Source organism: Orcinus orca, chromosome 4 (genome assembly GCF_937001465.1).
Source record: "Orcinus orca chromosome 4, mOrcOrc1.1, whole genome shotgun sequence".
In the NCBI taxonomy this organism is placed as follows: domain Eukaryota; kingdom Metazoa; phylum Chordata; class Mammalia; order Artiodactyla; family Delphinidae; genus Orcinus; species Orcinus orca.
The window spans coordinates 48,089,268-48,115,916 of record NC_064562.1 but is presented as its reverse complement, the minus strand read 5'-3'; the positions used below and the strand labels follow the sequence as shown (position 1 = coordinate 48,115,916).

The 26,649-nt window shown below is 44.0% G+C and overlaps 1 protein-coding gene across 2 annotated transcripts in view; it reads left to right on the top strand.

Moving 5' to 3' along the window:
• Positions 1 to 1,925: 1,925 nt before the first annotated feature.
• SHROOM3 (shroom family member 3) overlaps positions 1,926 to 26,649 on the top strand; it is a 197,568-nt gene continuing 172,844 nt past the window's right edge. For both annotated transcript variants that reach the window (XM_033406499.2, XM_033406498.2), the window contains exon 1: positions 1,926 to 2,052. The gene's annotated coding sequence lies outside the window, so the exon portion shown is untranslated. The remainder of the gene's footprint in view (positions 2,053 to 26,649) is intronic.

The following is a 26,649-nucleotide window of genomic DNA, read 5'->3' as shown; positions in this document are numbered from 1 at the left end:
ACAGGATGGTTGTAAGGTTACAGAACGGTTATCAGTGTGTCAGTCATCCACCTTGGTGACCACGTGGCTGACTGGGAGCTGTGGCTGCTGCCTTGCCCAGCATCATGACTACACATTGCTAGTCCAGGAGAAGTTCAAAATTTAAAGTACAGTTTCTACTGAATGAATATCACTTGCACATCACTGTAAAGTAGAAAAATCGTAAATTGAACCATAGGAAGTCAGGGACCATCTGTATATAAAATTCATAAGCTACACTGTAAACAGGCGTTACCTTTAGAGAGTAACATGGAGGGAGCCAGGGTAAGATTCACTTTTTCCCTTTCCCTTTACACACTTTCTGAATTATTCTCATCCTTTATAATAAACTAATGAATATATAGTGATTTAATAATAAATTAGTGAACATTATCTTAAAAATAATTACTTTTTTAAAAAAAAATATTTATTTGGCTGCACAAGGTCTTAGTTGTGGCATGCGGGATCTAGTTCCCTGACCAGGGATCGAACCCAGGCCCCCCACGCTGGGAGCGCAGAGTCCCAACCACTGGACCACCAGGGAAGTCCCAAGTATTACTTTTAGCTAAAATAAAAGCTGGTGAGGACCAAATTCACAAAATTATTATAGGAATTTGGTTTATTTTATATATATTGAGACCTATTGAAGGTTTTTGAACATGGGGGCAATTCTGGAGAGTAATTATTGAAAAAAGAAAAAATATGGTTCAGGTTTGTTTACTTGTTTTTTTGTTTTTGTTTTATTTTTTCCCTTTTTATTCCCTTTCATCATTATTGACACGCCACGGGATCAAACATTATTTTGCTCTGTTGGTTTCCAAAGCACTTCACCCACTTCTAACATAACACAGCAGTTACTTGATAATTACGTTTAGTGCTTGCTTCCTAAGCGCCAGAAGAGCAAGGGTTTCTGTCTGTTTTGTCCACTGTTACAGCCTTAGCTCCTGGAACAATTTCTGGCATACAGCAAGTGTTGAATCACTTTGTTGAATGCATTCCACTTTTCAATAGACTTTGTTTTTTATAGCAGTTTTAGGTTCACAGCAAAACAGAGCAGAAAGTAGAGAGCGTCTCCATATACCCCCTGCCCCTCACTGCCTCGCATAGCCTCTCCCATTACCAACATCCCCATCACAGTGGTGTATTTGTTACAGCTGATGAACCTACAATGACACGTCATTATCACCCAAAGTCGATAGCTTACGTTAGGGCTGACGCTTGGTGTTGTATGTTCTATGGTGTGATGTCATGCATCCAACCTTATAGTATCACACAGAATAGTGTCACTGTCCTAAACATCCTATGTGCTCTGCCAATTCTTCCCACCTATCTAACCACTCATCTTTCTATTGTGGCCATAATTTTGCCTTTTCCAGAATGTCATAGAGTTGGAATCGTTCCATATATAGCCTTTGGGGACTGGCTGCTTTCACTTAATAACGTGCATTTAAAGTTCTTCCATGCCTTTGCATGGACTGTTAGTTCATTTCTTTTTTAGTGCTGAATAATATTCCATTGTCCGGAGGTACCACCGTTTATTTACCCCATGAGTTAGCATTTTAGACAATAAAAAATAAATGAGGTAAGAAGAACGCAACTTCTAAAGGAATATAACAGTTGCTTTGAGGGACTTTGGATGGAGGTCGTGAGTGGTTGTGGATGGAAACCGAGTTCTTTCATCCCTTCAGCCTAGGTTTCCGAGCGCCCTCTGTGGGCAGGCTGAGGGCTGGAAGGTGTGGAGACAGGAGGCCATCCATCGCTGCCTTCTTGAAGTTGGCCATGGGAGTAGGGCGTGGCTGCAGCCGGTGGAGCGGGCTTTGCGGGAGTCCAGGCTAGGGCCCCGGGCCACTCACCTGTGGATCCTCATCTTTCCGAGCAGATCGAAGAAGGGGGCAAAGCGGACCTGGTGAGCTCCAAACTGCGGGCCGGGGACGAGGTGGTGCGCATCAACGCGGTGGTGCTGAGCAGCTCGCGGCGGGAGGCCGTTTCCCTGGTGAAAGGATCCTACAAGACCCTGCGGCTGCTGGTGCGCAGGTAGGCTGGGCGCGCGCCAGGTTCCTCCTCCGCCTCCCCCCCCCCCCCCCCGCCCCAGCCCTAAAGAGCTTGTTCTTTAAATCTCGCCATGTGGATCCTTATGGCGCCCCCCGCCCCTAGCCCGCGCGCAATTTTCCTTGCCCCTCTTGCAGCTTGTGAAGACATTTCAGACGCTACGGTCTTGTGAAACCCTGGCTTTCCCAGCAGGGGCTGGCTTGGCAGGGTTCACTGTACTTTATCCATTTCCGGGCTTGATGAGACGTGACCCTGATCCCCGATGTGGTCAGACTCTATGAGGTGTCGTCTCCCTGTGGGACAGGAGAAAGCCATGGGCTGGTGCCTTACGAGCATTCCATTAGCCTCACCCACCGGGGGTCTGCGGGGTAGGTCATCAAAACAAGTGAATTCCCGCTTTTGTTTGGTTTGTTTTGTTTTTCTGGTCGTGATAGTGGTGGTTCCTCTGCTGGAAAAGGTTTGGCTTGTGATTGGTTATGATGCTTTAGAGTAAGAAGCTTCTTAGTTCCAGGAAAACAACTCGTGGTGAAGGAATTACATATGGAAAAGGAAAGGAAGTTAAAATTTTTTTTCAATCATTATTACAAGCCAAGCATTGCTGGAGATGTTTTATATTAACATAGGTAAATACGTTCATTGAACCTGCGCAAGAACCTGGTGAGATAGCTAGCATTATCCTCACTTTGTACGCAAGAGGTTAAGTAGGTTACTGAAGGTGGCAGGGCTGGTGAGTGGAAGAGCGACGAAGGAGTCTAGATGCTTCTGGTTGAGCTTCACCAGGCCACCTGAGTGTTATTACTTTGACCTACTAGGTCCTGGGCCCAGCCGCTCCTCGGCATGTGGGATCTTCCCGGACCAGGGCACGAACCCGTGTCCCCTGCATCGGCAGGCGGACTCTCAACCACTGCGCCACCAGGGAAGCCCCATGCCGTTTTTAAGACGTGAACAGTAAGCTGGTCTTCTCATCATGTCTCATATAGTCTCTTAGGGGACCACTTGCGCCTGCATGCATTCACTCCTCAGGGGTGTGAGCCCTTGCTCAGGGGAACAGCAGCTCCTCCCAACCACAAAAACACAGCCGTGGGTGTGGTCCCACCACGTCCCCAGGCTCTAGTGACTCTCCGCAGTGTGCTGGGCTGTGTCTGGTTTCTCTTCAGGGCTTGCTTCTCTGGTGGCCAGTGATGCAGAGTGGCTCAAAGTATAGGCACCAGAGTCAGATCAGGCCTGGGTTCAAATTCTAGGGCTGCCATCTTCCAGCTATGTGATCTTGGGCAAATTACTTAACCTTATTGAAGATTCAGTTTCCTTATTTTTGATTGGGGATTAAAATACCTACTTTACAAGGTGATCAGAATGCTTTAATGAAATACTCTATATGGTAACTCATGGTAACAACAGGCGCTGCTGCCATTACTTTTATTATTATTGGCCAGCTCGAGGCATAGGTCCATTATTTGTGGGTCAAGATTTGAGTAAAGCAAGCAGTCATCCCAAACACAGTGGCCGATTTCTCAAATAGATGGGTTGGAAGGCTCAGAACCATTAGGTCTGTTCCATGTGCCCAGAAGAGTGTTGAAGCTTTTGAACTCACTTTGGCACTGGAACCCAAAGTCCAACTTGAGAACACTGGCATTTGTCTGCTGAGGATTGACGGCGGAATCCACACTCTCGGTATGTTTCGATGGGACTCTGGTGATAGGTTAACCTCCGGAGAGGGCTGCCCTGTTCCCAACTCTGAAAAGTAGTCATGCTGGCTTCCAGTTATGCCTTCTAGTTGATGGTGACATGAGATTTGAATCACTTCTTCCAGCAGAACAGGCAACAGACAATCCTGGGGGTGAAATCTGTCCTTGTCGTTCGCACATGGTGTGACTTTGGGCCTCTTTATCAGCCGCAATTTTCTCATTTATAAAGTAATAATAGGAAATAATAATTCCTGCCTCAAAAGGGCATTTTGAAGATTTAATGTATAAAGTATAAATACATAGTAGATATGCAGTATTTGCTCATTATTATCCTGAATTGGGTTGGAGAGGCATGTGGCGATACGGACTATTGCCATATTACCAAATATGCTGGATGCCTGGTTACCAAGAAGCTCCCACCCTCACCCTTTTATCCCCTTCGTGAATTTACCACCGTTAAGGGGCTGGTCCCCAACCTTACAGACCTGGTCATGACAAGTACAGAACTGATCAGGACAGTGCCCAGGATCTCACGGAATTTAGGAATGTTAATTCACATCATCCAAACTCATAGGAAATTGAAGGATATGCACCAGAATGTCAACGCATTAACTCATTTTGAAGAAGACAGCTGTAAGTGGAATAAGTATCCCAAGAATCAGTCAACTTTATCCCCACAGGAGAAAGGAAGGACCATAGGAAGTCTGTCCATAATTAGGTCAGGAGGTTGCGTGCTGATCTCAGACTCAAGAGTAAAGAGTGGGTCTGAGGCGCCAGAGTGTGCTGGCATCTGCGCTGATGGCCAGATGGCCCATCTTCCCATTGGAGACGCGTCTGCCAGGCGCGCCAGACGTTTGTGCTGCTGAATCAGAGCCCTTTCCTCTCTGGACCGCAGGGAATCCTTCTGCCAAAGTGCTCCTCTCCAGTCCCATTTCTTCTCTGCCCTCCACATCAAATCCCCTTTCTGATTGACACATTCTTTCTTTAGATATGCTAATGGGATCGATAAGGTTACTGAAGAGTCCTTGCACTCTCTTCTTCTGCTGTGGGAAACATTTTGTCTCTAAGATGCCTTTTGAATATGTCTTATCTCATCTATTATGTGCTGATTTTTATAGCTGAACTCTCTGAGTTTGAGGAGAAGGAGGCAGTCTTTATTTCTCACACATATTTAGAGATGGGGATTTATAAACATGCTGTGGTGGACATGGATAGACATTCCTCCCCTACATTACAGAGAACTGGGTAGAAGCCCCATGCTCTGGATCAGTCTGGCTCTATGCTTAGTAGAGCTGTCACTTTCCTGAGAAGTCTTACCTTTATATCTTGGCCCATGTCATGTCCAGAGATTTCATTTCCTTACACTTGATTCTAACAGGGTGACTTGTTATTTCATTTACTGGATTTCCTTTTTTTCCCTAAGTGATCTCTATACTTTTAAAAAAGATTGAGGTGTCTTCCAGGAAACGTGATTGGGAGGTCTGCTTCCTGGAGAAATCATTTGCCTAGTGAAAATGTGTATATATATCAGCAGTTCCATCTGTACCTGCCTCCTTTTTTCTTAAAGTTAGTTTTGGGTGGGTGAGGGGAGCACCTCAGGTTGGGCAGGTTTCCTCATCCATCATAAATATGCCAGGAATGCAGAGCAGGGTAGTGGTGTTTATATAAGTTTTGAGGGTGTCTTACCCAGTGACCAAAAACAATCAAAAGTAAAAACACCTTCTTAAAAGGCTACAGTGACAAGAGAAAGGCAAAGTCTCAAGTGAGTTGTGGGTCAGTGACCTTAGAAGATCTGCTGACCCATAAAGAAGGCAGCGTTTAGTCCTCTGGGAGGAGGGAGTGAAGGGGTTGATGTGGGTGCTTATAAGGACAGAGAACGTGTCCGCTGCTGAGTACACAGGTCTGCAGCTAGTGGTGGATAAATGGAGAAGAAATGATAAAATGAGAAGTGAGCCAGAGAAAAGACCTTCGAAAAGGAAAACAAACACCTCTCAGTTGAAGGGAAACTGAAGAAGGAAAACCTTCGTGGAATGCAAGGACAGTACAAAGAATGTAAATTAAGAAAGCAGACATGTACACAAATAAGAGTCAATACTCCAAACCCTCTCTAAAATCAACAGAGACTTTATTTGGCAGGTAGGTGTAAAATGCATGTCTTAGAGCCAGTAACATTTAGAATGAATGGAAACTAAAGACAAAGGAAAGGGTCTTCAGGTTTAATTTAAATCCCTGAGGGTGATTGCAAGGTGCTTTTCGTACAGGGAGTACTCACTGCTGTTTGCAGAAAACCTAAATTTGAAATTAAAAAAATCAAAGGCTACATTTCCCTTTCAGAACAGACTGTTGGGGTTAATTGCTGGATAAGCATCTAACCTCATGTCTTCACCCTGAGTTGGGACTCTAATTCCTGTCTTGACTCAGATCATCAGAAAGGCACTGTAACCAATGGGGCATTGTAACCCCAATAAGAGTGCCCCCAACCACCCATTTTTCTTGGTAAATCCAACCTCTCAACCTTCTGCATCAAGTTGCTACTTTTGCCAAATACTATCCTACTCCTAAGTTTGGTATCAATGGTTGGTTTGGCAAAGAAACATTGGGGGGTATATTTCATGTTAAATGTTTTGTACTCTTGTTACAAGGCTCATGTAAGCCGCTTGAAAGTCAGATTCTTTCTTTCTAGGAGAAAGGGTGCATGAGATGGTGATGCAAGTTCGACGCTGCCTGGAAAACAGTCATTTAATTTGATTCTTGCCTCAAAGGATTATTGTGAGAATTAAGTGAAAATATGTATGTTCAGTATATGGTGTAGGTGATTAAAGGATAAACTCTCCTGAGAATAAATTGCATATTTGTGAAATGAGTTACCTCTTGAAAGAAGCCCATTTTAATCTCTAAAACACAGCACAAGATTGGAGGTCCCAGTGAATAGGAAGGCTGTGTGGGGAAATGGTCTTTCTAGGCATAGGGGGCAGCATGTCTGATTCAGAACAGTACACAGAGGGTGGGGAAACATGAGCCCCTTTTTAAAATGAAATCTTACTCCTGAACTTTCCCACCATCCCTGCAAATTTGATACTGCTTCTCCCCTTCCCATTCATTTAGTCTATGAGTTGACGTGTTGGAAGGGAACGTTTATTTTTTATTTGACTGAATATATGTGCTCGTGTGTGAGGAGAAGAAGGGGGTAAAACTAGATCACATTTTACTGGGAAAAGTGAAATTGAGGAGAAAGGAGGGTTGAATTTGTAAAAACAAACAAACAAACAAACAAACAAACAAACAGTAAGCATTTGCCTAAAATATGTGTACTCCCAGGCTTAGTGACTTGCCCTGTGTTCAGACTGAGATCTCTGTCCTGAATCGGATCATCAGAATTAGAAGGGGCCAGATTGAGAATCTAGGTTTTGTCACTTCACCCCACGGCTCTGCCTAGAGGTAGAAATGAGGAAAATGCACCCAAAGATGTGTAGGGACTCGCCCAGGGCCACATGCGAAGAGCCAAAATGAGGATGGAGGTCTCTGCGAAGCAGGTCTCGGAGCGTGTTGGCATCTCGAGCAGTGAGCTAGTGCTTTCCACCCAGCTGCCTCCTTCATTTAGAAATATTCGTGATGCTTAAAAAACAGGCAAAAAGGGCTTCCCTGATGGTGCAGTGGTTAAGAATCCACCTGCCAATGCAGGGGACATGGGTTCGAGCCCTGGTCCGGGAAGATCCCACATGCCGGGGAGTAACTAAGCCCGTGCACCACAGCTACTGATCCTGCGCTCTAGAGCCCGTGAGCCCCAACTACTGAAGCCCACGCACCTAGAGCCCGTGCTCCGCAACAAGAGAAGCCACAGCTCACCACACCTAGAGAAAGCCCGTGCGCAGCAACGAAGACCCAACTCAGCCAAAAATAAATAAATTAATTAAAAAGAAAACCAGGCAAAAAACATAACCAAGAAAAACCCAAATAGACTGATTTTTAATTCATTTAGGAAAAACTGAAAGGAGAGGCGATTCCCCACTGACCTTGAACTTCCTGGGGAGTTCAGAGGAAATGCACCTCACTGCTTTGTGCACCCCACTGACTCTCTGACTCAAGGCCCTCCATCAGCCTCTGGAAATAAAACTACTTGTAGCCTTACAGCTGCTTCCTCCCTCATAACAAAAATGGTGATGAAATTAGGTTCACCACCGCCCTCAGCCCATGCTCCCCCTGAGGAGACCATCCCACATTTCTGAGGGTTAGCATGGTGAGATGACATTATCGGAATGGAATGAGGTGGGTGGCTCACACACTTGCTACCTCCGTGTTAGGTTTCTCTGACCTTTTTATGTCTAGATTGAGTTGTGAGACTGTAGCTCACCCAGGATTTGCAAGTCAGTGATCTTGTAAGAAGTATCTGGTAATGAACGGAATGCTTTAAAGGCCTTTTGAAGAATGCAAAATGAACTATTCATAAAAAAAGGATTTTGCAAATCATTTCCTTTTCTAACTCATGGTTACATTTTATAACACACACACACACACACACACACACACACCCCTGCCTGACTCTATTTCCTTAAAAAAGCAGCTGTATTCTTAAATCAGCTTAATCTTACTCTGCTTAACCACCTAATGTCTCTTTTTAACTATTTTAAAGCAATTTAAAGAAATAGTTCATTAACAGCTTTAAAAAGTAAATTGAACAGAACTCCCTATTTTTAAAGCAGCAAAGTTTGAAGGGAGGGTGGAAACTTTTCTAGAGCATAAAAAGCATCTGGGTTTTTTTTTTTTCCTCATAAATTGGCAAGCTCTAAACCAGCCTGCACAGCACCAAGTTGCTGGTTCTCAGATGTGAGATGGCAAACAGCATGGGAAGAGAAGTCCGTATCATGGGGACTCCAGTTGGAGCTCGGCTGTGTGCTGGCCGTCGTACCATGAGGATAGCTCAATCCCTCTGAGACTTGAAGTTTCTTCTTAAAGTAGAGAACAGTAATAATATCTTCCCTACTGAGTTGCTGTAAGGGGAAAGTAAGATAGTGTTTATGAAAACGGTTCATTGGAATAAAATCTTGAGTCATTATTCCATGAGAAGCTTCTGTTGTAGTCTCAGCTCAAGAAAATGTACCCGACTGCATACTCTTATGATTGTTGTATTTAATGCACTCATTTGACTTGTTTGTGCAGATGAGAACATAGGGCTTTAAAGTTTCTGATTATAACCTTTTCGCTAAGAGGAAGTGTAGTGTTAAAGATCGTACCAACGAGGTCCAAGTTCAGAATGAGGGTTTAAAGAAAAAGACCACGTGTGCTCTGGAGAACTTGAGTAGGAAGCATTCTGATTCTGAAACAAGTCAAAGCTCCTTGGCGGGAGACTGCATACAGAATAGGACCCTCTGACTGCAGAAGGGGGTTCTCAGGCAAGTGTCTTTCATCTCCTGGTGCATTGAATTAAAGGGTCAGGTTCTATGGGCACATGTGTGTAGCACAGGCTGAGCAATTGGAAAAGATCGTGTTCGTTAGCACAATACGCGGCGTTTGGGGAAATGATGATGTCACAAAACAGTTCTCAGGGGGACAGGCAGGAGCCTAGGACAAACAGAAAAGGAACAATCATCTTTTGACAGACAGCTGCAAAACTGTTCTTGAAGCTCCAAGTGCTCACCAGGTGCACAACAAATGTGGCTTCTTCTACCTCGCCTGGACACAGAAGCCACATGAGAAAGATTTTTGTCCCCTGTAAGTTCCAAGAATTGTCTCTCAAGATATAAAAGAGGTCCCCATGCTGTGCTCTATGGCTGAGTCCTCTGTGGAGGTGCAGGTAGGGGGTGTGCGAGTCCCAGTGCCCTCTGACGAGATCCCTGAGCTGTGGTGGCCCCCAGTATGGCGGCAGCATGGCTCTGAGCGTCCCGTATGGTACCTCCCACCTCCATGCCTCCCTAACGCTTGTGATGACCCTCTCAGCCCCGCGGCCCACACTGGTACTTCACTTGTCCTTTCGCTCTTCTGCCCTCTTCAGTTTTTCACTTGTGCAAAGGCTGCAAATATCTGGGACGTGAATACAGATCCCCGGCTGCGGTACGGTTTGCGTCCCATCTGAAGACCCAGGATTAGACTTCCCCAGAGGGGAAATTAGGAGAACTGAGAACTGTGGTAACTTACCCCTTAAACATTTTTTCCACTTGAGCAAGTGATTGAGAGGAGGGGAAGGAGGCAGCTGCAGTGGCCTTCGACCCCCAGAAACTTTTCCAAGAGGCCTGGCATCATGGGAATTTGCTCAGTATGCTTTGAGGAGGTATTTCAATCCTGCTGGGAGCAGACTCAGAGCAGTTTTTGGCTTCCCTGGAGTCGTAGGTTTGAATGTCACTGTCTAGAAGTATAGTATTCAATTTCCTAGCCAGTTGTTCCTTCCCGTGGAAAATTCATGTAACACATTATTAGGTTTCCTAAGAGGTATGCAATAAGACTCCCTTACTGTAACGAGAAAAGGGACATTTTTCCTGTAGCACATAATGATAACTTATTTTTATTCATTGGGTTACATATGCTCACTGGCTACGCACTGAACACTAGCCACATACAAAGGAATGCTGTATTGTTCCCCACGAAGGAGGTTTGATGATAAAAGACCTGGTTTCATTCCTGGGATAACATGGAACATGGTTTTACTTCAGACAAATGTATTCCAAGCAGGAGTCACCCCTCCATGCCCAGCCATTAAGGGCTCTGTTTGAGCCTTCGTAGAGGATATGCAGTCTCAGTCCTGAGATCACACAAAAGTTATGGTGGAATCCTTTTCCCCAGTTCTAGATCAGGGTGCGCTAGCTAGAAAAAAAATTAGTTTGGGTGATTCTGATTTAGAATATGAGCCCACTTACGATTCTGCATCCTTGCATCAAAACAGCTTAAAGCTGGTCTGTCTCAAACTTGGCTACACGTTGGAATTACCTAGGGAGTTAAACAAACTGATGGCTGGCTCCCACCCCCAAAGACTCTAATTTAATTGTCATAGGATGTAGCCTGGCTTTGGACATTTTTATGGCTGCCCTGGTGATTCTAATGGGCAGTGAAGTTTGAGAACCACTGGTTTAAGCTGCAAGTTGAAGTGGAAAAGAGAAACAATGAGTTGGTAGAAACTGAGAGGGAGAAGAAAGGCAGAGTGGAAGGGGTCATAAGGATAGTAGCGGGAGGAGAATCAAGAAGGCAACTCAAGAGAGGCAGTGAGTAGAGCAGAGCCTTGAGAATGGGGGCAACTAAGGTGCAAAAACAGAGCCCCTGCTGAGGTCTCTGAACCATCTGGGACCCAGAGAGGCCTGCAGGGAAGGGCTGCTGCAGCAGTGGCTCCTGGTCTAGCATTTCTATGAGATCTGTTTCTCTATTACTGCTATATGGAGGTGTCGCTTTTTTTTTAACATCTTTATTGGAGTATAATTGCTTTACAGTGGCGTATTAGTTTCTGCTGTATAACAAAGTGAATCAGCTATATGCATATGTATATCCCCATATCCCCTCCCTTTTGCGTCTCCCTCCCACCCTCCTTATCCCACCCCTCTAGGTGGTCGCAAAGCACCACGCTGTTCTCCCTGTGCTATGCAGTTGGCTCCCACTAGCTAAAGCTCATCAAGTGATGTTACTACTGACAAATGGGCGTGGGCAGGGGAGCACTTGTCTGGCCTTCCCTGGGAACACCTGTGACCCGAGCCGTTATCACGTGCCATTGCTCCAGGAGTTCATTTTTACCAGCAGGTGTTGGGGCCGCCATTTAGAGTGGGTAGACCCATACCCATGACACTGCAGTTGCCGTGCTCACTCTACATGCCGTCTCTGGATGGTGCCCCCATGAAACAAACCATGCAAGAAGGATGGCTTGACGCCATTGAACTTATTCAATCTAATGGGATGCGCTACGTGAAGACGACGTCAAGAGGTCCCGAGTGAAAGAAGCATATGAGCTTGTTTCATTTACTTCATCCGTCCCCGGTTTTTAAAAATCACACTGTGGGTAGCCTTAGCACCAGTCCCCCATTTCTTGAGACCCAGGGGTAGAGAAATGGTTTCTGGAAAGGATTGCTAAAAACCACCCACTACATACGTCCTTAATGGTACATCAGAGCTTTGAAGGTCCTGGCACTTTTGTCCTGTTCTGGATAATTCCACTGTTTTGCTGACCCCTTTCCTTTTGGATTATATATTTTTATGTCTTGTTTAATTATAACTGCTCCAAGATCACAGGTATCCTAGTGAGGTCCTGGCAAGAGGCTTCAAGTATAGGTTTGGGAACTCTAAGAACGTCAGGGGCTTAGCCTTCCAAAGGCTGGGAACCCCCTGGGTCTGTCTGACTGGACATGACCCCTAAGGCTCTTTCTCCTTTGACCATTGCTAATTAAAGTGGCAACTTCAAGTATGTGTTCGTTGCTACCTGTCTTCTCACGGTTCTGTCACCTCTGGCATCCTAGCGTGTAGAGCCTGGTGTGTCCTTGGTAAAATTATGCCTCTAAGACCAGCCTTAGGATGCCTCTGCCTCTATCCCTAACATGTTTGTTCCACTGCCCGCTGGTCTAGAGCCCCACGTCACTGTCTCCACTTGCTGCCGGATCCTGTGTACAGTTCGTCGGTGCATTTGAAAAATGCAGCTTCTCCACTCGCCCCTCGTTCTGCTGTCAAACTCCTGTCTGATGCTGCGTTGGCTTGGTGGGTGGGAGGTGTGAAATCATCCTCAGGTCGGTTGCTTGATTAGTGCGTTTATTGTTTATGTGGGAGGGTTGCTATGTTGTTTTGCGAGCCCTGGACACCTGAAACAATCTTTCACGGAGTTGTCACGGGAGTGAGATGTGTTTCCTCACCTTCCGTCCTTCACCCTCATAACTTAAAGGAGCAAAAGATGAAAGAGAATTATTGTTTTTCACTAGTGGCTACCTATGACTTAAGTTCTTCCAAAAGGTAAGTTAAAATTTTTTAAATCAGTTAAACCCTTTTGACTTCCTCCCTTGCTTCCTTCAAGTATTTGCTCAAATATTAGCCTTCCTTGTACAGCCAGTTGAAAATTGCCGCCCCCTTTCTACCATGTCCCCAACACTCCTTATATTTTATTTTCACCTGTGAGACATACACTCATAAAGTTATTCATTCCGTTTCCTCTCATTAGATTATAAACTCCTTAATGGCAGAGATTTTGTTCTGTGTGGTGTCCCCAGTGCCTGGAATGGTTCCTAGCACAAGATATGTTCTCACTGAATATTTGTGAAGGAAAACATACCCAGTGAAAACAAAAGCATACCCAACAGCAGCTGCGTGGCGCAGTGGACGGGAGCCCGGGCCCGGAGCCCGGTTGCCTGACTTTGAATCCCAGCTTTAGCATTTACTCGTCCACTGCTTCAACCTCTAACATGGTTTCATCATCTGTAAAATGGGTGTAATAATATCTCCCTCACTGGTGTTGTAAGTTGCTATATAAACATCAGCTGTTATGAATTATGTCACTGGACAGGGTTAGTCCTTATGCTTTGCGTTAAGAGTTCGTTGGGGGCACTGGCTCTCAGCTGAGGTTTTTTTTTTTAAATAAGTCTAGTTTTATTTTTATTTAAAAAAATTTTTTAACAGCTTTATTGGAGTATAATTGCTTTGCAATGGTGTGTTAGTTTCTGCTTTATAACAAAGTGAATCAGTGTATACATATACATATGTCCCCATATCTCCTCCCTCTTGCATCTCCCTCCCTCCCACCCTCCCTATCCCACCCCTCTAGGTGGTCACAAAGCACCGAGCTGATCTCCCTGTGCTATGCAGCTGCTTCCCACTATCAGCTGAGGTTTTAAAGCTGGTCAGATGCAAGCTTGCTGGCCGTGAGCCACCTTTACCATCACATGGTGACCCCTATCTGGGAGTCAAGGCAATCCAGAAGGATGCCAAAACAAGGACGCAGATGGATTCCTGATGACATTGTTTGAGACCCTGGACCCAGTCAGATCCAGTCAGACCCTGGTCGTTTTGGTTGTGTGAGCCAGTAAACCTCCTCTATGCTTTCAAAAAAAAAAAAAAAAAGACCACGCTTTTCACCAAAGAAGGATCCTGTTTGAAGGCATTCTCCCCTCTGTGAAATGAGATCGACCGGATCCCTCCTCCCTTTGCAGCCCCGTGCCTCGGTGCCGGAGCCATCTCCAGCCCTCCCTTGGGGGTTAGGTCCTGGGAGCCTGGCTTCCGGGATGCTCCCAGTGGCGGGGCCCGCCCTTCACTGTGCCCCCAGCTTCTGCGAGCCTCGCTGGAGCCAGGGCCTCTGCAGTCACCTGTCACGTGGAAGCTGGGATCCCTTTCCAAGCCCCGCTCCAGCGGCAGTGCTGTGCACTGGTTGCGGGCACTGACTTCCAGTCGGGCGGGACTTGGTCTGCAGCCCTGCCCCTTACTGGGAGGGCTGGGCCAACTGCTTTCACTTCCCACCTTCCTTTCTTTCCCTCTGGGAAGTGAAGACGCTCATCCCTACTTTGTATGAAGGTTGTGACAATAAAGATGACACGTGTGAAGAAGAAACCTGGACTCTGGGTTTGCTGCCCCTCCCTTCAGTCAGTGACTAGCTGTCCAGCAAATGCTTGTGAGTGGAGGCATTTCCATCTTTCATTAAGAGAAGTGGTTTCTTCCCTACGTCTCGCACAGTTTTACCCTACGTCTCGCCTAGTTTTACTGCCCCAAAGCCCAAAAGATGTGGTGAGAGAGCACGATTCAAGGAGGATGCGGATTATGTTTCCTGCCAGTGAAAAACTCAAACTGGACAGAAATCAAATTTGTCAGAAGAAGAAAGCAGTGGGAAAAGGTGACCTGCTGATGACTGTAGATGTAAGTGAACTTTAGTATGGAGGTGGGGGTCAGAGGTCACTGGCAAAGCCCCCCTCTTGACCCCCTGAGGAGCAATTCTGGAGAAACTGCTGCCTGCTTTATGGACGTCAAAGCACCCAGAAATGGAAGGTCTAGCCATAGGTCCCAGGACCAGGAACACAGAATTAGGAAAAGAAGCCAAGTTTGCTAACATGAGTCAGCTGTTTCAGGGCACACAACTCCAAGGCCAGGCTCTTCTTTCCTTTCATCTTATGGCTTTTCCTTTCTCCGTTGGTGGCAGGATCTGTAATTTGGTTTGTTTATGTTTTATCTGATGATTCTCCCTTCTCACTCTTCAGCATCTTTCACGTTTCATGTGATCTTCCTATAACAGTTCTTACTCAACGTATGAAACACGTTGAAACACATTTAAACAACTTGCATCAAAATCAGCTGTCGTCCCTGTTTAACATGCAAGTCCCTGTACTCCCCTAAATCAGACTCTCTGCTGGGGGAGCCTGCTTTGTAGCAAACTTGCCGAGGGATTCTAATGCCCACCGAGGCACACAGCCTGCAGCCCTGGAAGGTGCGCCTCCACCTTCCTCTGGCTGGGAGGTCATTCCTAGGGATCTTTCCTTGTCTCTTTGGCCCACGTTGGCTCAAAGGATGGGATCAGCGTCGATCTGAGCAATTCCATGGTTATTCCTTGAAATGAAAGTCTAGCTCCACACATCTTCTTGGCCACGATACATAAGTCAAATTCAAAATTCAGATTTTCAGCTTTAAACAGAGATCGGGTATGGTTCTCGTCTTCTCGGAACTCCTTCACAAACATTTTAGAACACAACCCCGATGCACAGAAAGGTTCAAAAACAGCAGCAGTGTGTGGCCTGCCTTCTTTCCAAGGGCGTGATGGCTTGCAGCAGTTTCTAAAAATAGACCTTTCTGATCCAGGTCACTAAGCAGGAATGGCCTCTGTGTCACTCTGTTTACACAGTTTTACATTCGACACCTTCATAACAAGAATACTGACTTGGTGAGGCCTGAGGGCCCTCCTTGGTCTGTGGGAATTCTTAGTGAGGGCAGCATCCCCACGAGGCCAGCGGTGTTTGGATTCAGGGCCCTTTCAACCTTTGCTTCATGATTCCTCATCCTCTTTCCATCACTGTCTCAAAGTCAGGGGCAGAGGTCAGAAACTCCAAGTCATTCCACGAGATCCTAACGAACAGAAAAACAAGCTCACGTTCAGGAATGTAAGACCCACAGGGTTTTGTTTCGTTTAATCCGTCTTGCATTTTTCCTCTTTGCACACTTGTGAGTTTACAAAGCATCATATAGTTGCAAATGTAACTTCGAGACCTTTCAGTAGAATGTTCAGAAAAAGCTTGTCTTTGATTTGTTTTGGAACAGCTCTGCGGTAGTGAGAGGTCTTCTCTTTTTGTACAATAATTCATGGTACCCCTAACCTGTCCCATAATTGCAGATGACATGACTGGTATTATCAATAGAATGAAAATTGCTTGGGATTAACATTCTAAAATTAAGGACATGGGATAAAAGAATGGGGCACTTGACATTGAATATATGTGATGTGATTGAACTGGCCCACTGGGCCTTCATAAGGTTCGTAGTATTAGGTTCTGAAGAAGTGAATTGATTTGCATCAAATGCAGAATGTTATCTCTAGGAATCAATTTTGATTTACGAGTTAGCTTGCCAGCACTAAAGAAATGATTCTTGTAAGCTCTCACCTCTTAGCTTTGGGTGTTCTAAGCATTTCATTATCTCATTTAATTCTTACAACAACTCCATGAAATAAGTATTATTATTACTCTATTTTACAGATGAGGAAACAGACTTTTTAATAGGGTAGCCTGGCCAAGGGGACACATCTATTAAGTGTGGATTTGAACTCCGATCTATCTTACACACAAAAAGCCCAGGCTTTTGAGTCAGATGAGCTGGTGTGGTTGCTCAAACCAGTGTGGGTTCTTCAGCCCCTGGGCAACACAGTTGGGTTCTGTCAGTGCTTTCATTTGTTTTGCTTTAAAGATAGTACTCACTGGTGCCTTTTGTTTTTCCAGCAGTGTTGTCCACATCCCCTTAAATAAATTAACTCCCCCATCTTGTCTAACTCATTTGATGAGAGCAAGTCTACATGCCAATAAAAATAGAAATAGAAACAGCACAGCAAGAAGGGAGAAGTGACAGAGTGTTTTATGGTTATTAAGATATGAATACAGGCTCATCATTTTCTATTCTCCCCCAAACAAGACAAAAGAGCCCCACAGCTTGATTCCAATCACAGTTCGTTCTATAATTTTTAAATGGTTGAAATACGTGATTAATATTGAGATGCTAGAACATCCATTGTTTTATAAGAGAATGTTTGAGATTTTATCACTTCTCTCCCAAATAGTAGATGCTGGATAAATGATGTTGAATTTAAGTCCTAGACTTATGAGTACTCACCCAAAGCCCTAGAAGGCCCTTTGTCCATGGCAGGATGGACTAATCCAACTTCTGAAGAAGATGCCGTTTGTGTTTGTGGTCTGTTCTGGCCAGCACCCGAATGAGACCCCCGGGCTTCTCCGCATCTCAGTACCTCTCAGCGCTCTCTGCACACCCTACCCCATCTCTCTCAAATCTCTCCTTTCCTAGGAATTGTTCCTCCACACCTGCCTCTTTCCTGCTTCCTCATTCAAACTCACCTTTCCATTTCCTGTTCCCTCAGAACCTTGCTGGAGGATGACTTGCTTGCAAATCTCCAAAGACATGGGCAACAATAGTTGAAGTCCTTTGAGAACAATACAATCTTACACTAATATAAAATGGCAGTAATACAGCTATTATTCATATTTTTTAAAGTGATTTTGCAGGTTATCAGTATCTTACCATTAAGGAATGTGTTCCCAGTGGTGCTATCACTGTGACAAATTGGTTGGAGCTATCTGTGGATAGGAGGTCTTGTCATTAGAAGCCTTCAAGTCATGGACAGAAGGTGACCTCAGCCTCAAAAGGCTGACTTTGGTCATTCAGCCAGTGTGGCTGACACAGACCCCCGGAGGACTCCTCCCGGTGCAGTCAGCAGGGGAGCCTTAGTGGCCAGGGATGGGGGACCCTGGGGATGAGGGTTAGAAGATACATCAGCTATCTTGACAGTATAATTAAAATGCTCGTTTCACAATTTTGGAAATCATCCAAAAGGTGTATTGTGATAATTTGAATGTGAATATCCACTTTTGAATGTAGTGTAAAGAAAGTGATAGGTATGTTTCAGGTATGGATTTGCCCCTTTGTAGCATTGTCTGCAGGACAGGTTTTAACCTGAACTAATTTTTCTCTGCTACTAGATTGTTTCTGAAATATTAACACATGCTTGAAACCCAGCATGTGCAGATTGGGGTTTAGCTCTGTCAGTTGCCCTCAGTTGGCCCAGTAATGAGACTGTTAGTGACTGAGATTTGTGGGCTGAAGTAGGCAGTGCAATGCAGGGACACTAATAACTTTATCGCCATGTATACCCATGCAATAGTAGGTCCCATGTAGGGTTACCAGATTTAGCACATCAAAAAACAGGATGCTGAGTTATATTTGAATTTGGCAAATAATTTTTTAGTGAAAGAATGTCCTGGATTTTATCTAACAACCCTAGTCACATGACAGCTTAGATACAGGAAAAAAAAAATGCAGGTTCTTTATCTAAACTTTTTTATTTTAATTGAAGTATAGTTGATTTACAGTATTGTGCTAGTTTCAGGTGTACAGCATAGTGATTCAGTATTTTTGCAGATTATATTCCATTAGAGGTTATTACAAGATGATGGGTATAATTCCCTGTGCTGTACAGTGAATCTTGGTTACTTATCTATTTTATATATAGTAGTTTGTATCTGTTGATCCCATACTCCTAATATGTCCGTCCCCCCTCCTTCTCCCCTTTGGTAACCACAGATTCGTTTTCTGTGTCTCTGAGTCTGTTTCTGTTTTGTATTTGCATTCATTTGTACTATTTTTTAGATTCCACATATAAGTGATATCATATGGTATTTGTCTTTCTCTGTCTGACTTACTTCACTAAGCATGATATTCTCTAGGTCCATCCACATTGCTGCAAATGGCAGAATTTCATTATTTTTTTGTTGCTGAGTAAATATATATATATATATATGTCACATCATCTTAATCCAGTCATCTGTTGATAGGCACTTGTGTTGCTTCCATGTTTCCATGTCTTGGCTATTGTAAATAGTGCTGCTATGAACATTGGGGTACGTGTATCTTTTTGAATTAGTGTTTTCATTTTTTCCGGACATATACCCAGGAGTGGGATTGCTGGATCATATGGTAGTTCTGTTTTTAGTTTTTTAAGGAACCTCCATACTGTTTTCCATAGTGACTGCACCAAATTACATTCCCACCAACTGTGCACGAATGTTCCCTTTTATTCTGCCAAAACTTAATCTGGTCTTCCTCACAAACTCACACTTGCTGGTTAGCAAGGAAACAAAACAATAAATTTCAGTCCTAGCCAAGTAAAAAGCTAGCCTGGTCTAATCTTTTGAATAGTCAGTCCATTGAGGTAATACTCAGTCTCTAATATAAAATGCACCCTCTCTCAGATGTAATCTTCTGTCTTCACTGTCCAACTGCTTTGCCAAAATACTGTCTGGGGGGTTGGGCAGTGGTGAGTACAGGTCTTTGGACGCACTATCCCCTGGTCCCTAGGCTCTGCCTTGGTCTTCCTTGTCACTGCTGGCCTCTACCACTGAATTCTGCAGCTAGTGCCTCCATGGTCAGCGTTGGCCTGGGCAGTGCCCCTGGGGATCCCTGGCAACCTCCCACTGGCAGACTCGGCCCTTGCTCAGCTCCCATTAGCTTCAGACACCTTAGCGTCTACCAAGTTCTCCATCCCAACAACCCCTGATCCAGGGGTCCACCCCAGGATCATCTCAACCATCATAGCTGCCTCATTCCACATGTACTGGTTGGCGTCCGATGTCTATCTAAATGGAGCTGAGCCAGGCCCTCCTCACAGTGACCTCCTGGAGTCTCCAGCAGAGCAATGGAGCCAAGATTCGCTGACACCCTGGACATTCCCCTCACTTTCCTTGCATGCTTGCCCTGTTCTCCCTGAGGCCAGACAGGTGAAACCAGAACTTGGTTCTGACAGTGTGACTTGCCACCAGTCTCTCCATCATTCCCACAATACCCTGGAATGGCAAGGACTGGACTTTCTCGCTATTTCTTACTTTGCTCTATGCTTCCCTTCTTCTGTAACTGCAAGTCTCCTGTCTTAGGTGGGAAAACACTAATTCTAAAAGATACACGCACCCCAGTGTTTATAAGGGCACTGTTTACGATAGCCAAGACGTGGAAGCAACCCCGGTGCCCATCAACAGACGACTGGATTAAGGTGATGTGACATGTATATATATTATTGCTCAACTACTTTGTACTATAGGAAATCTTTGGTAATTGAAATCCTCAAGGCTTAACCCTGAGTGGATCACAGCGGTTCTCAAAAGTGTGTTCACTGACCAGGCCCTCCCATGAAATGCAGATTCTGGGGCCTTCCTCTAGACCTACTGTATCAGAAACCCTAGGGTTTTGGCTGAGTAATTGACGGTTTATCAAGCTTTCCAGGTGGTTCTGATGCACCCTAAAGCACCACAGCTTTAAAGATTTCAGCAGATTATCTCATTCCCTCTCTTATGGTTTCCAAGCCCTAAAGTCTTATTACAGAGACCAAATACTCCCCCTCAATCTAGTTGATGGATTAATGTGCTATATAAACTTGAAACATTTTATGGTTAAGAAAAGGAATTTGCAAAAGGAAGGAAATTCTGACACATGCTGCAACACTGAGGAGTCTTGTGGATGTTATGCTAGGTGAAATAAGCCAGTTACAAAAAGACAGATACTGGGCTCCCCTGGTGGCGCAGTGGTTAAGAATCCGCCTGCCAATGCAGGGGACACGGGTTCGAGCCCTGGTCAGGGAAGATCCCACATGCCGCGGGGCAACTAAGCCCGTGCGCCACAACTACTGAGGCTGTGCTCTAGACCTCACGAGCCACAACTACTGAGCCCATGAGCCACAACTACTGAAGCCCGCACACCTAAATCCCGCGCTCTGCAACAGGAGAAGCCACCGCAATGAGAAGCCCACACACCGCAACGAAGAGTAGCCCCTACTCGCCGCAACTAGAGAAAGCCCGAGCGCAGCAACGAAGATCCAACGCAGCCAAAAATTAATTAATTAATTAATTTTTAAAAAAAGCAATTACTGTATGATTCCATTTAGATGAGTAGTCAAACTCAGAAATAAGAAAAATAGAATGGTGGTTGCCAGGGCCTGGGGGAGGGGGGCAGGGAGTTACTGTTTTATGGGTGCAGAGTTTCAGTTTTGTAAGGTGAAAGGAGTTCTGGACATGGTTGGTGGTGTTGGTTGCACAACACCGTGATTGCACTTAAAACCACTGAAGGGTACATTAAAAATGGTTAAGATGGTTAAATTTTATGTTATATGTATTTTACCACAATTAAAAATTTTTTTAAATAAAATTAGAAAACAAATTTGGTGACCAAAGCAAAGATTAAAGTTGTGAGTTAAAAATGGCTTAAGTTCTTAAGCAACAGGTATTGGTTTGAGGAAAGGTCACATACCTGACTCGACTGGTTTTCCATGGACCGCGATCCTGGGCATTAGAGTTCAGATCTAAATTTTGAAACAGGTGCTCCTCATAAATTTGGGTATTTCACCAGATGTTAGTTGAGTTTCTGAGCTACCTGAAGTAGAAGAAGCTGATTCAATAGCTCTGACTCTAGAGTTCAAATAGGATAGGTGGTCTCACTGCGGCCATTGAGGTAAAAGGTAATATATGTACTTGGAATTTTTGCCTATATCAGACTAAAAAGCTTTGGGCATGAATGAACTCCTAGTGGCTTATATCATTCTACATGAGAAGTATTGGTAAGCTTCTCCCCATTTGTTGAAAGGATGAGCCACCGGGAGAGCTCTGTCTCTTGATTTGAATCGTCGACCATCTAGCTCCCTTTATTGTCGTTTGGCATGAGGTGAATGAGCCCATCTTCCCTAGAGGCAGCAACACGGGGGTGGTGTTGGCAGACAGTGGGGCTTTTAATTCCTCTCTCCACCTCCCAATAATATGCATTAGTTGCCCACCCAATAAAATAATATTCTTTGCTATAAACAATTGTTGTTTTCTCAATCTTGTTGAAGAATGAATGAAGGCATCTTTAGGAAATGGCTCTGGTCTAAGTGAAAACAGTGAACTTACTATGCGGAGCACAGCTTCAAGACAAGTGCCCTGTAACTCCTGCACTATCCCCTTGCCACCAGGGAGCCCCTCTTAGAGCAAATTTTATAGCCACCACTGTTCTAATCCCATTTTCGTGCTACACAAATTTCCTGGGACAGAGAAAAGTCTTGAAACATCCAAATCTGCCTCCTGTCTCAGAACCATATTCATACAACACAATGTTCTCATAAGCCCCAGGAAATTAGTTTAGGTAAATAAAGATAAATAAGACCTATGCTAAATATATATATTTATTTATATATTACCATTGTGTTCATTAAGTTATTTTATTTTGACAGAGGAAGATTTGTTTATCAAATTTGTGAGTAACACAACAGCACAGAGGAAGGACCGATTATGAAATTATAATGTCATTTTTTTTCTTTTTTTTTTTTTTTGCGGTACGCGGACCTCTCACTGTTGTGGCCTCTCCCGCTGTGGAGCACAGGCTCCGGACGCGCAGGCTCAGCAGCCATGGCTCACGGGCCCAGCCGCTCCGCGGCATGTGGGATCTTCCCGGACCGGGGCACAAACCCGTGTCCCCTGCATCTGCAGGCGGACTCTCAACCACTGCGCCACCAGGGAAGCCCCATTTTTTTCTTTCTTAAATGAGATGTTAGCTTGACTTGCTCTCAGCAAGCCCAGGGTGGCTTCTAGTGACCACAGATGACTTTCTGGGTGTTCATGAACCATCAAATTAATCTCCTACAGATTTTTTTTTTTCTAGAGGTGTATACGAAATCCATCTGTCCACTGTTTCTAGAATCTATTGCCCTCTACTCCTCCACTTTAAAAAAAATCATGATTTTTTTCAGACTCTCATATTTTCCACTATTTCTTGACTATTGTTCACCCAGAATGGTTCCAGCATCATATCTTCAAATTGTTTCAATATCCTGGGAAGTTAATTTGTTGGGCCTCGTAATCAGGTTTGTTTTAAACGTCTCATCATCATCATCATGATAACATTTATTGACTTTTTTTATGTGTCAGACAATTGAGTCTCTTTTTTTAATATAGTTGAATTACAATGTTGTGTTAGTTTCAGGTGTACAGCAAAGTGATTCATATATATATATATATTTTTTACGTCTTTATTGGAGTATAATTGCTTTACAAAGGTGTGTTAGTTTCTGCTTTATAACAAAGTGAATCAGTTATACATATACATATGTTCCCATATCTCCTCCCTCTTGCGTCTCCCCCCCTCCCAGATATATTTTTATATATATATGTGTTAAATTTATATATATATATATATACATATATATATATTCTCATTAAGTTGTTTAAAAAATAAAAGTACCTAGATAATAAAGGTCAGCTTTCAAACCACCACCACCAGTCCTTATAAAGTGAAGCATGAACTCCTAGTCAGATGCTAAATTCAGTAAGGTTCATTATGTTCCTGGTTAAGAACTGAAATTTATCATATTCTTGTGGAAGAGTTAAGAAAACACACCATTTGGTAATTTTATGGGTAGGCCGTGTGGTGCAGTGGAAAAGTACCTGGGCTTTGTAATAGCCCTTTCTTTGAACCTAAACGTTGTACAAGTTGGCTGTGTGGATCCAGCTGCATACCTACCACGGTCAGGTTTTCTTTAGCTGTACGGTTGGAATACATTTTATCTAAATTTGTATCTCAGAGGGGTTTTGTGATGCTTGAATGAGATACTCTATGCAGAGTGACAAGTACATAGTTGGCCTATATTATTCGCACAGGAAATGATAGTTTTCGGAAAGCAAAGGTGCATGTAAGTCAGAAGCATCAGAACTTGAAAAGCACTGGGCTAGTGTGTGGCTCCATCGTGGTGCTGGGTTCACCGGGACTCTTTTTTGGTTGTACCTTTATTTGTTTAAACCCAGTTTTATTTCTTTCAGACCTGAAGCAACTACATCTGGTATCAATTTCTTGTGATTAAGATTTGAACTAGGCAAAACAGGCAAAGCTAATTGATGATGGAGGTCAAAAGTCAGGGCAGGGAGTCTGGAATAGGCTGGAAAAGTCTGGAAGAAGCCTCACGTGGATGCTGGAAATAGTCTATATCATTTTTGCTGTTTACATAAGCGCACCTGATACACTCTGTGTATGTTACGTCAATAAAAAATTTAAAATGATCGAAACTAGGTGTACATAAGGATCTGAAGGTCAACATATACCAAATCCACTATTAAAGCTAGTCGACTCAGTGAATTTGATAAAGTTCTCTGAACTTTTAAAACAGAATTTGAAAACTACATCTCACAAGTATTTAGCCTGCAGACATTTGTTTGATCTAGAAGCATTTGGCCTGCAAATATTTGTTTAATCCTCACTAAAAATGTGGGAGTTTGACACAAGAATCTGGCTTCTGGAAAAATCAGACGATATGACAGCAGTGGGTTGGAGCCGGGTATACCCACATCAGGTGAGGTGTACCCCCTCCCATTTACTTTGGGGCGCCGGTGCTTCCTATGATCTGACACCTGCCACTCTGCCCAGTGACCCTGCCTGCCTGGCCCAGTTGGCATTTGAGTTTCCCAGCCCGGTAGCTCAAACACTGATTGCCCAGTTATCTTTCTTCATCTCCAACCAGTTGTCCAGACTGAGTCTTTTCCAGTAGAGGGATGGTTGGCCATTTCCAACACTAACCTGGGGCAGGAAATCGCTGTGTCTTACCCGCTTTGATCTCTCCAGTACCCACCGTAGCAAAAGCACTCATGAAATGTTTGCTGACTGGGTGAAAATTCCACATAATGGGCTGACTGCCTGTCTGTGTGGGTCTCCTGTCACATTTCTTTTCAAGGAACGTGTGTTTGCTAGCCCCACTGTGATTCAAACTGCCTTTTTCAACTGTAGACAAGATGGAAGGTTAGGAAAGCAAAAGGAAGAATGTTCTCCACACTGTCCGTTTAAATTATGATTTGAAGCAGGTTTTATTATACCAAATTATCATCAGGCTAATTGCTTGACAACCTCTCTCGTTACTGCTGGCTGGCGCCATTCAACTGATCTACTCAGCTGATATGTGGCTGGGGGCTGTGTGGCATATTCTCCCTAAGGAAAAGTCTGCCAGCTGGAAAAATACAACACTGTACATGCCATACACAACCCATTTCTAAGTCACAGCAGATCTGGCATGGACAGTAGTGTTTAAGGGCATGTTCTTTGCGGAACTTCCCTGGTGGTCCAGTGGGCTCCCTGGTCAGGGAACTGAGATCCTACATGCCTCGGGGCAACTAAGCCCGCAGACTGCAACTACTGAGCCTGCACACAACTGGAGAGAAGCCCTCACCTGCAACTAAGACCCGACGCAGCCAAAAATAAATAATTTTTTTTTTAAAAAGCGTATTTTTTGAAATCGGACTGCCCAGGTTCAAATCCTGTTACCACCACTTGCTAGTTTTGTGATCTCTGGCAAGTTTTTAATCTCTCTGTGCCTGAGATTCTTCACCTGTGAAGTAGGTGTAATAATAGTAGCTCCCTAGTTGAGCTGTTGGAAGAGTTAAAATATGTAAAGTACTTGGTATCCTCCCTGACACAGAGTAAGCACCTGCTAAGAAACTAAATACAAATATAAGTCTATAAATGTAACTGGTATTTGTTGTTACCGGCACACCTTACTCATTTTTTATATCAGCTGTGTAGTTTTCCTAGAGATTGAAATGAGGCATTAAGGATACTGTAATTTGTGTTCCGCAATGCTCCTTCTCCAGAGTTTTTTTTTTCATCCCCGAGGGTGAAAGGTGAACCCAAACGTAATTCCTCTACCTGTTATTCTTAGTACTAAATGGTAACTTGGGGTTCCCCACTGGGGATGTTGGGACTTTGAAGGGATGACTGAACCCCATGCCTTTATTTGCCACCTTCTGGCCACTAACATTCTTCTGAAGAAATAAATCCCTTGGTTTCCCCAAAGAATTAGAGAATGTAAAGAGAGAAAAAGAACAAGAGTGATGTGATTACTTTAGGCCTGTTGGTCTCTGTGGTCAGGGACGGCATAATACAAGCAGAATTAAACTGAAGAACTGTGACTGTCGTCAGCAATGTTAGCAATGAGAAAATATCATGCTTTCAGATGTATCATAAATGCTTTATGTCCTGCAATGATTATACAGGAAAGGTATTGTGTAATAATACTTTGGACCTAACTGACATCTTTTATGACACTCAGAGGACTACAGGCATTACTTATCAACCTTGATGTCAACGTGTGCTCAGACTGGGATTAAAAAAATGTTCCCTTGAGTACAAAGTGAGCATGGCTCAACTGCTCTGTCTCCACTTTCCTTGGAGTGTCCTCAAGGATCTGACTCCTTTAGACACACTTGGAGTTCTCTACCAAATACAATTTCCCATGAAATTGAAGGAAAATGGACTAGAAAAGAGAACCTGAGCTTATTGTTTTGCTCTAGGCTCACTGCCCAGTTTTCTTTCAGCCTGGAACCTCTATGTGGGAATTTGCAGAGTTGGGCTAAACTACTGAACCCACATGTTTGTTTATCATCACCTCGGTCATTATCACTATCCTTGCCGGTGTGATCTTTTGTACAATACCTCTTATTTTTGATGACACAGTATGATTTCTAAAAGTGAGATGCGTAGGGTACAGGTCTACCTGAATCATTTACATGATTTTATAAAGTTTAATTTATTTATTGAGCATCTAATATATGGCCAGTCATTGCTCTAGGTGCTTGGGACTCAGCCATGGTCTGAAACATCTCTGTCCTCATGGAGTCGACATCCTTGTGAGGAGAGGAAATGAATAATGAACGTAATACATATGTAAGTTATCCAGTATGTTAGAAGGTGGTGA